This window comes from Budorcas taxicolor, chromosome 11 (assembly GCF_023091745.1).
Source record: "Budorcas taxicolor isolate Tak-1 chromosome 11, Takin1.1, whole genome shotgun sequence".
NCBI classification, from domain to species: Eukaryota; Metazoa; Chordata; class Mammalia; order Artiodactyla; family Bovidae; genus Budorcas; species Budorcas taxicolor.
The window spans coordinates 20560490-20573446 of NC_068920.1; positions in this window are offsets into that span (position 1 = coordinate 20560490).

The following is a 12957-nucleotide window of genomic DNA, read 5'->3' on the forward strand; positions in this document are numbered from 1 at the left end:
GTCCAATCAATTATCAGGTCCTATGAGTCTACAGGATTTCTTTGGAAGGAAGAAAGGTGAGCTAAAGCTGAAACTCCAGTACTTTGGCTACCTCATGCGAAGAATTGACTCATTGGAAAAGACTCTGATGCTGGGAGGGATTGGGGGCAGGAGGAGAAGGGGACGACCGAGGATGGGATGGCTGGATGGCATCACGGACTCGATGGATGCAAGTCTGAGTGAACTCCGGGAGTTGGTGATGGACAGGGAGGCCTGGTGTGCTGCGATTCATGGGGTCACAAAGAGTCGGACACGACTGAGTGACTGAACTGAACTGAACTGAACTGATGAGTCTACATTCTATGAAGATCTCTTGTATCCATGTTTATACTCTCTCCCATCATTACCTAGTTCAGACCATCCGACTATCATTCAGCTAGATTATTACAATCGTCTTTCTTTTTTTCAATGGTCTTGAGAAATGGAATATTTCCTGCCATATCAGTAAACAAGGATGTCATAGTCATCAGACTGTAGCCCTGCAGTGTGAGTCGATGAGCCCTGAGGGATTCAGGAAGGAAAGCATTCCTGACTGGTTCCAAATAGGAAAAGGAGTACGTCAAGGCTGTATATTGTCACCCTGCTTATTTAACTTATATGCAGAGTACATCATGAGAAACGCTGGGCTGGAAGAAACACAAGCTGGAATCAAGATTGCCGGGAGAAATAGCAATAACCTCAGATATGCAGATGACAGCACCCTTATGGCAGAAAGTGAAGAAGAACTAAAAAGCCTCTTGATGAAAGTGAAAGAGGAGAATGAAAAAGTTGGCTTAAAGCTCAACATTCAGAAAACGAAGATCATGGCATCCGGTCCCATCACTTCATGGGAAATAGATGGGGAAACAGTGGAAACAGTGTCAGACTTTATTTTTTTGGGTTCCAAAATCACTGCAGATGGTGATTGCAGCCATGAAATTAAAAGACACTTATTCCTTGGAAGAAAAGTTATGACCAACCTAGATAGCATATTCAAAAGCTTTGCCTACTAAGGTCTGTCTAGTCAAGGCTATGGTTTTTCCAGTGGTCAGGTATGGATGTGAGAGTTGGACTGTGAAGAAGGCTGAGCGCCGAAGAATTGATGCTTTTGAACTGTGGTGTTGGAGAAGACTCTTGAGAGTCCCTTGGACTGCAAGGAGATCCAACCAGTCCATTCTGAAGGAGATCAACCCTGGGATTTCTTTGGAAGGAATGATGCTAAAGCTGAAACTCCAGTACTTTGGCCACCTCATGTGAAGAGTTGACTCATTGGAAAAGACTCTGATGCTGGGAGGGATTGGGGGCAGGAGGAGAAAGGGACGACCGAGGATGAGATGGCTGGATGGCATCACTGACTCGATGAAGATGAACGTGAATCTGAGTGAACTCTGGGAGCTCGTGATGGACAGGGAGGCCTGGCGTGCTGCGATTTATGGGGTCGCAGAGTCAGACACGACTGAGTGACTGAACTGAACTGAGCAGCCATCAGATTGAAGCCACTCCCTACAATGAGCCCTGAGGAAACTCAGGATCTGAAAATACAGGAAACGGCCCCAGATAGCTGAGATGCATATCAAAGCCATGATTTCCGTGAGCGCAGGCTCTTGCATCTTCCCATACATAGAAAAGTACTAAATTCCTTAACTTGACACATCTAGTTTCTTTAATTAACAGTGATCTTTTGATGTCCAAACTACCTGCCCTTTATTGTAAAACTCTTATACATCCTAGCTACTCGTCTCGCAGCCTCGGAGGAGTTTCTCAAGCTATCTGAAATGCTGTCTCCTGGGCTACAGTCCTCATCTGTCCCCAGTAAAACTCTACTCTCAACTCTCACATTGTGCAATTTTTTCTGACAGTATAAAAAGCCTGAATTTTTTTAATACTGAAAAAAGAGTCTTATCAGTATTTATTCAATGGTCTTGTGCTGAAACCCTTTGTTGGTTCCCTTCCATGATCAAGGTAAAGTCCAGACTTTTTTTTCTGACTGGTAAGACCCTGCGCTTTCATAATTCACTTCTGCTGAATTTCTGCTTCCTTCAAACTTCACACACTCCCTAGCCTTTGGGCCTTTGTGCTGCTCCCTCCTTCCTCTCGCCCCGTCTCATGGCTTTGCTTGACTAATACCCTCTTGTTTCTCCACTCAGACACCACTTCCTCTGACGCCCCTGGTCTGGGTTGATGGCCCTCTCTCACAGTTGCCCTTCGGTATTCTAGGTTACTCAGTGTCACACCTCTGTAGGAATTAGCTGATGCACGTCCGTCTTCCCCACCAGACGTGTCGGTTTTAACAGGGCAGATGATGGGCTCATCTTGACCTCGGTTGTGGTTTTGTGCCTTGGAAAGTGCCTAGCACATGATATACGGCTGTGTAAATCTTTCTTCAGTGGATGAGTCATTACACCCATACACTCTCCAAAAGCCAAGCAGAGCCCAGGAGGTGGCTGGGGAACCATGGCTGGGGGCAGTGCTGACCTGGGCAGAAGACCACTGGGCGCCTCCTGTTTGTACATTCCCTTTGGGATGGTGTGATGGACACCACATCTTCCTACAGCCTGTAGGACTGAGGACTCCTTAAGCTGATGTATGGTGGTGCTGGTGGGGAGGCTTCTTTCAAAACTCATTTCAGAACCAAAACTTTAAGAATCAGAGTCTACTTTTTACAATGGTACCTTGGAAAGCCCCGCAGGCTTCCTGTGCCTCTTTTGTGAAAGTGTTAGTCGCTCAGTATTGTCCAACTTTTTGCGACCTCATGGACTATAGCCCGCCAGACTCTCCTGACCATGGGATTTTCCAGGTAAGAATACTGGAGTGGGTTGCCATTCCCTTCTCCAGGGGATCTTCCTGACCCAGGGATTGAACCCAGGTCTCCTGCATTGCAGGCAGATTCTTTATTGCCTGATCCACCTTCAGTTCAGTTCAATTCAGTCACTCAGTCGTGTCCGACTCTTTGGGACCCCATGAATCGCAGCACGCCAGGCTTCCCTGTCCATCACCACCTCCCAGAGTTCACTCAAACTCATGTCCCCCTCTGTTCAGTTCAGTTCAGTTCAGTTGCTCAGTCGTGTCTGACTCTTTGTGACCCCATGAATTGCAGCATGCCAGGCCTCCCCGTCCATTACCAGCTCCCGGAGTTCACTCACATTCACGTCCATCGAGTCTGTGATGCCATCCAGCCATCTCATCCTTGGTCGTCCCCTTCTCCTCCTGCCCTCAATCCCTCCCAGCATCAGAGTCTTTTCCAATGAGTCAACTCTTCACATGAGGTGGCCAAAGTACTGGAGCTTCAGCTTTAGCATCATTCCTTCCAAAGAAATCCCAGGGCTGATCTCCTTCAGAATGGACTGGTTGGATCTCCTTGCAGTCCAAGGGACTCTCAAGAGTCTTTTCCAACACCACAGTTCAAAAGCATCAATTCTTCGGCGCTCAGCCTTCTTCACAGTCCAACTCTCACATCCATACCTGACCACTGGAAAAACCATAGCCTTGACTAGACAGACCTTAGTAGGTAAAGCTTTTGAATATGCTATCTAGGTTGTTCATAACTTTTCTTCCAAGGAGTAAGCGTCTTTTAATTTCATGGCTGCAGTTACCATCTGCAGTGATTTTGGAGCCCAAAAAAATAAAGTCTGACACTGTTTCCCCATCTATTTGCCATGAAGTGATGGGACCAGATGCCATGATCTTCGTTTTCTGAATGTTGAGCTTTAAGCCAACTTTTTCACTCTCCTCTTTCACTTTCATCAAGAGGCTTTTTAGTTCTTCTTCACTTTCTGCCATAGGGTGGTGTCATCTGCATATCTGAGGTTATTGATCCACCTTATTTTATATGTTAATTTGGAATCACCCTTTTCAGAGTTGTACCAGATAAAATACTGTGTTTAAAAGTACTGTGCAAGCTAGTATATGTCAATATTTATAGCATATTATTGACATAAAATCCTACGTAGGCAACATGATGTTTTTCATCTGTCCATGGGTTTTTCTACAGAGATGATCTTGCGGTGACATGTGCCAATCCTAATCATGTGAAATATTAAAGTAGGTAATGATTGACTACTATAAAATGATTGTGCTGGGACACTTTGGAAGAGTTGGAGTATCATTCAGACCTATGCAAATAAGAAACTTTAACTGACTAAAAATACATTCAATGCAAATTTACAGTAATTGTTGAAAGTTAAATCAATCTTCAAATTTGCTAAATACTCAAATAATACTTTCCTTTGAAATCTTATGTTTGTGTCTATGCTATTTAAAGGCATGTTTATTGAGCTAAAATAAATGTAATTATAGGGCTTCCCTGGTGGCTCAGTGCTAAAGAGTCCACCTACCAGTGCAATAGACACAGGTTCGATCCCTGAACCGGGAGGATCCCACGTGCCACAGAGCAACTCAGCCCATGCACCACAACTATTGAGCCTGTGCTCTAGAGCTGGGGAGCTTCAACTACTGAAGCCCAAGCACTCTAGAGCCTGTGTTCAGCAACAAGAGACACCAGTGCAATGAGAAGCCAGAGCACCACAACTCGAGAAGAGCCCCCGCTCACAGCACCGAGAGAAAAGCCCGAGCAGCCGTGAAGACCCAACACAGTCCCAAAATAATAATAATAAATGAATAAAATTATTTTTAAATAAATATACAACATAGATGTGAGCATTATCATTGATATCCTGGCTTGAAACCTCTCTATATATAGTTAAACATGCCAAGGAGTAGTACACCCTAGATGATAAGCCATATATTTTCTTAGCAAGACCATTCATTTTAACAGCATGGAAAGAGAGAGATACAATGAGTTACCTGGATACTGGGTATAGCCCTAAAACTCTAGACATGTGTTGTGTGTGCGCTCAGCCACATCTGACTCTTTGTGACTACATGGACTCTAGCCCGCCAGGCTCCTCTGTCCAAGGAATTCTCCAGGCAAGAATATTGGAGCAGGTTGCCATTTCCTTCTCCAGGGGATCTTCCTGACCCAGGGATCAAACCTGTGTCTTGCATTTCCTGCACTGACAGACAGATTCTTTACCACTGTGCCACCTGGGAAGCCCAAAAACTCTGGGCATGTTACTACTCATGAAACCGTCTGATGGTTTAGGGAAGAAGTGAAGGAGGTTCAGAGGCTATAAGTCCTTCCTGCCTTCCCAGAGCCACCAGCATCAGCAGGGCACAAGGTTTGTGTTTGAACCCACTCTGCCTCCAATAAGCCACCAACCCCATCCCTGCAAAATTTAAAAAATGAACAAAGCAAAACCAACCACTTCAAATGTAAACATGACTTTTTACCAGGATCAACCTTCTTTCTTTTTTAAAGATGATTCATACTTAACAGTAAGGACTGAGATTTCTAAAATATAGTCTCTAGGAATAATGTTAATTTTATCTACTGAAGTAACATAATTGGTTTTCTCATTCTTATAATGAAGTTCTGAACAATCACCAGGGTATTTCAGTTAAAACCAAACCACAACCTTCAGAAGTTATGAGTCAGGAAGGTGAGATTAGGCAATTGTCTTTGTAATAATTTTAATTGAGGGCAGCTGAAAAATGCCTATATTGATTTCCTTGTGAAAGATGGCCTTGCTGTGTCTAATAGAAGGTACTTTGATATCAAGCAAAAAATCCTCCAGTTTTTTTCTGGGAGAAAAAAAAACTTGTGATAATTTATGTTTAGTTAAAATAATGTATAAAAGGTGAATTTAAAAATATTTCACATATAATTAAAATATACACCATGTAAGACTGTTAGCAAAAGTACTTTTGTAATCACAAGGACAAAAATAGAATTTCTCATAGGGTGTTGCTATGGTGACTACCAATAATTTATGACTGTGCCTATTTCTGTGTTTGTTATTTCATTATCAGTAAATAGCTAGTATTTGAGGGAGTAATTATATAGTAAATGCCACATACTAAAGATGTTTAATGCAGTGTGTCAGCGGACAGATCACTTTTGCATCCACATAAGTTATATATGCAAACCTTCTTATAGGACGGTGGAATGTTTGTCTCAGGAGATCAATAAAGGCATTATTTTAAAACAAACTGTGGGAGATAACTGTTATGGTCTCTCTGTCACTCCTATCTGCTTCTTAAAAATAATACCCACCTCTTTGTTTTTATTTTTCTAAATCCCATAAGTAATATGTTATAGGCAATATGCACTGAAAAACATAGGAACCAAAACATACCAAGAATCCACATTTTCCCCTCCTATCAAGAAAACTACTAGAAATATTTGACTGTATGTACTTTGATTTTTATTTCCTGCCATAAATGGACTCATACAACATAAACTGTTTTGTAACTTGCATTTCTGAACTCAGAAGTACAATATCTTTTCATGTAAATAAATCTACTCCCACTATATCATTCTGAATGATGTAGCATTGTTTAGTTTCCCTGTTATGTGTTTAGGGACTCTCATCCCTAAAGATGATCATAAACACATTTCTGTTTCTGTTTTTTGGCAAGTTGGTAAGTAAAATAATTTGAACATTGCTCCTTATAACAGCAACCTACACCACTGGGAGGGCAGACAGCTGCTTGCTCACCCAGGACCCTACTTCCTATTGTCCTTATTCTTGGTCACTGCCCCTCAGAGGGCAGAAGATCCGTCTTGCAAATTCATCTCGAGATTCTCACCCTGTCCAGGAAGCTGCATTCCCCTTATGACAGTTTGCATTCTGCACCCTGAGATCTCAAATATGCCTGAAAAGTCCACGAGATAAAATGTTTCAAAAAGGCAGCCGTTATATCTTACATTCCAGTTGGCTTTTCATTGTTGTAGTTGTTCAGTGGCTAAGCTGACTCCAACTATTTGCACCCCCATGGGCTGCAACACACCAGGCTTCCCTGTTCTCCACTATCTCTCAGAGTTTGCTCAAACCCATGTCCACTGAATCAATGATGCCATCCAACCAGCTCTTCCTCTGTCATCCTCTTCTCCTGCTCTCCCTCTTGCCCAGCATCAGGGTCTTTTCCAATGAGTCAGCTCTTTGCATCAGGTGGCCAAAGTATTGGAGCTTCAGCTTTAGCATCAGTCCTTCCAATGAACATTCAGGGTTGATTTCCTTTAGGATTGATTGGTTTGCTCTCCTTGGAGTCCAAGGGACCCCAAGAGTCTTCCCCAGCACCACAATTCAAAAGGATCAATTCTTTGGTGCTCAACCTTCTTTATGGTCCAACTCTCACATCGATACATGACTGCTGCAAACACCATAGTTTTGACTCCATGGACCTTTTCATTGATTGGGGATAAAGGCTACCTGCCTTTGCAAAGTGTTACTGACAGAAGAATGTTTGCAGTTAAAGATCCATACATTTTTCTTTTGTCATTTAGAAACAAGAAATTACTGTCAGGAAAATAAAGTGGTCAGCTATTTTAAGCACCAAATGCAGTCATTCTAAACGTCAGGATCATGAAAGCAATAATCATTTCTAGTAATTAATATGTACATTTCCTCTCTATGGAATACAATTCAATTCCTGAACCAAACATATTACTTTAAAAGGAGGATATTGCTTTATCCTCCTTAAGGAGGAAAAGCAGTGCTCACTTGTTAAATCCTAGAATATTAGCCCTTAACCATCACACCAAACTGTGGAAAATTCTTAAAGAGATGGGAATACCAGACCACCTGACCTGACTCCTGAGAAATCTGTATGTAGGTCAAGAAGCAACAGTTAGAATTTGGACATTGAACAACAGACTGGTTTCAATTCGGGAAAGGAGTGTGTCAAGACTATCGTCACCCTGCTTATTTAACTTATATGCAGAGTACATCATGAGAAACGCTGGACTGGATGAAGCACAAGCTGGAATCAAGATTGCCAGGAGAAATATCAATAACCTCAGATATGCAGATGACACCACCCTTATGGCAGAAAGTGAAGAGGAACTAAAAAGCCTCTTGATGAAAGTGAAAGAGGAAAGTGAAAAAGTTGGCTTAGAGCTCAACATTCAGAAAACGAAGATCATGACATTTGGTCCCATTACTTCATGGCAAATAGAAGGGGAAACAGTGGAAACAGTGGCTGACTTTATTTGGGGGGGCTCCAAAATCATTGTATATGGTGGCTGCACCCATGAAATTAAAAGACGCTTGCTCCTTGGAAGAAAAGTTATGACCAACCTAAATAGCATATTAAAAAGCAGAGACATTACTTTGCCAAGGCCCATCTAGTCAAAGCTATGGTTTTTCCAGTAGTCATGTATGGGTGTGAGAGTTGGACTATAAAGAAAGCTGAGCGCCGAAGAATTGATGCTTTTGAACTGTGATTTTGGAGAAAGCTCTTGAGAGTCCCTTGGACTGCAAGGAGATCCAACCAGTCCATCCTAAAGGAAATCAGTCCTGAATATTCATTGGAAGGACTGATATTGAGGCTGAAACTCCAATCCTTTTGCCACCTGATGTGAAGAACTGACTCACTTGAAAAGACCCTGATGCTGAGAAAGATTGAAAGTGGGAGGAGAAGGGGACGACAGAGGGTGAGATGGTTGGATGGCATCACCAACTCAATGGACCTGAGTCTGAGTAAACTCTAGGTGTTGGTGATGGACAGGGAGGCCTGGTGTGCTGCAGGCCATGGGGTTGCAAAGAGTTAGATACAACTGAGCGACTGGACTGAACTGAACTGATGGGACTGACCCGTGCCAGTGGTTCTCAGCCTGTGACCCCCTACTTGGGAACTTGTAATAAATGCAGATTCTCAGACCCTCTCCAGACCTTCTGTATCAAATCACAGGGCTGAGCAACCCGAGTTTAACAATCCCTCCGGGTAGCGCACACTCACGTTTACCCTATATTTTCATTCACTCCATAAGACGACCCAGCCATGCCCATGGAAAGCTGCTCATTTATGACTAAAAGACCACTTTCCAGCAGGTTCAATTAATTACCCCTGCACCCAAGGATCAAGCTGAATATCTATCAAGAGTTGATTATATCTCTTCTGAAACCTAATTTATTGCCATTTGTACTGGAATATGGTGAGACCATTCAAGACGGTGGTTCCCTTGCTCTTTGTACATCTCCTGCTTGGTCAGTGCCTGCCTCACTCACATGCCTATCCGGTCCTCTTAATTATAAGTCTTAATCAGTAACTGCCTATGTGCTTGCCCCAGACACTGGTTTCCCTGGTGACTGATGGGAAAACCTGACATTGATTCCCCATATAAAGGGCAGTCTCCTTGTCCCTCAAGCAGTGATGGTTGTGATTGTGTCTTGCCTGCTCTTACTGTCTGCTGTTCACGTGGGGTGTCACTCTATGACCTTTTGTTTCAGACACATAGAAACAGAGACTTTTTGGTTCAGACACATAGAGCAGTTGTTCACACAGTGGTTGCATCTCTGTGTCCAGTAGCGGTTGATGTCTCTGTCACTGTCTCTGGGCTCTTTCTTTCGTCTAGAAGGCTCATAAGCCTGTGGCATCCAGTCCAACTACTAGCTATTACATTTAATTTTGAAAAGCATTTTTTCTTAAATATGATCTAAAGGAATAGACAAGATTGTAAAAAAAAATCTTTGAAGCTTCTATTCATATGGTTTCACAAAATGTACAAATTTCACCATCCAATTCAAGGAAACTAAACCTACAATTATAGGTAATGCATTACAATGTGATCTTTGTAAGAATTCCAACCATGCTTTCGTGTTACATCAAAGTACTTTCAAGTGAGAATATTAGTCGCTCAGTTGTGCCCAACTCTTTACGTCCCCATGGACAGTCGCCTGCCAGTCTCCTCTGTCCATGGAATTCTTCAGGCAAGAGTACTGGAGTGGGTTGCCATTCCCTTCTCCAGGGGATCTTCCTGACCCAGGTATCGAACCTGGGTCTACTGAATTGCAGGCAGGTTCTTTACCGTCTGAGCCACCAAGGAAGTCCATTTTCAAGAGAAAGTAAAACATTTATACTTTCATTTTCAAGTGAAAGTATATATAATTATTTTAGGTTGAAACAAAATATTTAGGGTATATATGCACTGTTTGTTTAAGACTCCCTAACTATTTTTACTAATAATCTCCATACATGATTCATCTATTGTATTTTAAAAAAATTTTCTAACGTAATCCTTAATATATTGACCCTAAAATGTGTTTCATATTTTAAATTTAAAATGAGGGGTTTTTTTTCCTCACGTGCCATTCAAAATTATAAAAATATATTTTTTAAACCGCTTAAGGAGTTAGCAATTTTTAAAAAGCTGAAATATGCTATCATACATTTAACCAATGCCTGTTTGTTAGAGGTTTTGGTTATTTTCAATTTGTCAGTAAGTTATTGCAAACAATTTTACAGTCAACACCAAAATGCCAGCTTAATAGTCTTAAATTTCATCTCATAAATTCTATAAAATGAACATTTTCATTTTCACCAATGCAGGAAAGTTCAATTTCCAGAGGAATATTATGGCAATGAGCAATTGCTGATTAGTCCAGAATACTTGGAACCATTTATTTTGTTTAATTCTCCAAGAAAGGACCATTTATCCCTCTGTCCTTCTAGATTTGTTGAAATCTGTACAACTTGAATGAGGGAAATCCACACAGAAAAAAAACAAGCAAGCAATTACCAGCTGCAGCTGATGTAGAGAAATCCACTTGGACCTTAGTCCTTGACTTCAGGTGCTAGGGGCCTGCCAATTAGGCGCTAGAAAGAGGAACTTCTCTAGTGCAACCCTGTCTACAACAAAGCAGCAGCTAATTTATTCATGCTCTGGTCTTGAGGCAGTTTACTGTCAATGTCAAATCATTCTATTAGATAGTCTTTTTTAATTGAATTTTTTATTTTGCAATTGTAAGAAATAATACAGCGAAATACAATGTGCCCTTTATCTACTTTCCCAGGGGTAACATCCTACAAAACTGTGGTATAATACAATACCACAACCAGGATATTAATATCAATTCAATCAAGATCCAGGCTATTTCCATCACTACAAGGATGGGGCTTCCCTGGTGGTCCAATAGTTAAGACTTTGTCTTCCAACTCAGAAAGTGTGGGATCCCTAGCCAGGGAGCTAAAAAGATCCCACATACCTCAGGGCCAAGAAACCAAAACAAAACACAGAAGCAATACTGTAACAAATTCCATAAAGACTTTAAAAGTGGTCTACATTTAAAAAAATCTTTTAAAAAATAATAAATAAGATTATTTTATAGTTTTAAATTTGTGCGTTGAAAATCACATAACATGCACCATCTTAACATGTTTTAGTGCACAATTTGGTAAGAAGTATATTCATATTGTTGTACAACGGTCTTCACTCTTTTCTTAACTGAAGTATAGTTCACTTACAGTACTATGTTAGTTTCAGGTATCCAAAATAGTGATTCACTATTTTTATAGATTCTACTCCATTTAAAGTTACTACAAAATAATGGCTGTATTTCCCTGTGCTACAATATAAGCCTGCTGCTTATCTATTTCACATAGAGTTGTTTGTATCTCTTAATCCCATACCCCTTTCTTGCCCCTCCCTCATTCCTTCTCCCCATTGGTAACCACTAGCCCTGTTTTCCTTATCCGTGAGTCTGTTTAAAATACTAATGTTGTTCCTTCTTACTCCAGTCTTTGAATATTAAGCATCTGCTCTTTGCCGGGCCCTGTCCTAAATACAGTGGTAGGCTAGGCATGTCACTAGCAATATGTAAGATGGGGGACCTGATTATGAAAATTTAACCTCTTGGGGAGGGGAAAGCACATGTACACATGAGACTTTCAAAACTGGATAGTATAAGTCCCAATTTCTAAAGTGGATATTTTCCAAAAGACAAATCATAGACTAATTAAACAATCCGTCTCATTTCCACTTCTTTTTTTCCCTTCGTGTGCCTACTTTTTAACCTCCAAATTCTGCTTCCCTCTTTATACATCCCCTTGTCTCTATTTTTTCCTTAGATATTTAAGAAACAAAGCTTGGTGAAATTGCAAAGTGACTATCTAATTACTCTCAGTACACTAAGAACTTTTTTATTTTCTGTGAAATTTTCTTAATCACAAGGACTTTGTTTAAAAGGTTCATCCTTCTGTAGTGATTTGCTTTGGTCTGTGTCCAGCAGATGGCACTAAAGGATAGTTAATAGAAGTCAATATGTGTCTCCACTGTAGACTAACAATCGATTGGCATTTATAGCATTTTTCAGTCCTTCTACTTGATTGTATAATAATCAAAACTTTGGATGGTCTATCTCATGAATATTTTAGCTTCTGGGTCACTATTACATTCTCCAACACTTCTCTTAATTCTTGATGATTTCAATGTCCTTGTGGAAGATCCTTCCTACATCCTTCACTTCTTCATTTGGTTCCTTGACTTTCTTATGCCCCGGATCTTTTCCACTAGAGAGCTCAGAACATTTGCTTTGTACTTGTCCTCTTTTCTAGCTACACACTTTTGACCTGAAACAAACAGACTACCAGACATTTCTCCAGCAAAAATGGGTTAAGTTGGGATCAACAGAGAATTTAAATTTGGGGTGTGCAACCATGGCAGGCCACATGCAAGCCCCCACCCCACCCTGCCCCAGAGCAATGGAAGCCTTTTATAAGAGGAAAAGAAAGTCGGCAGGGCTGTAGTAAACAGAGTCCATAGCTTTTGGCTGAGTCCTTGCCGGGAAAGGAGTCTTTTTCTTCCTGCTCGGTCAAGCATGTCCCAGGGTGAGAGAGCTCCTCCTCCAGGTTTCCCAACTCTACTTAATTGTTGTTTCTGCTTATTATTATTACTTTACAATACTCACCTTAATAGCATTCATTCTGTCTGATGGCTTTAAATACCAGCTACATGCAGAGGATCGCCAAATTTATATCTTCCTTAAGTCTAGGCTTCATTTGGCTGTGCCATCAGCATCTCAACACGTTCCAAATAGAGCTCTCTCCTTCTCAAAGCCATTCCCTTCTCCACTCCTCCCCAAACAAAACCTGACAGCATCC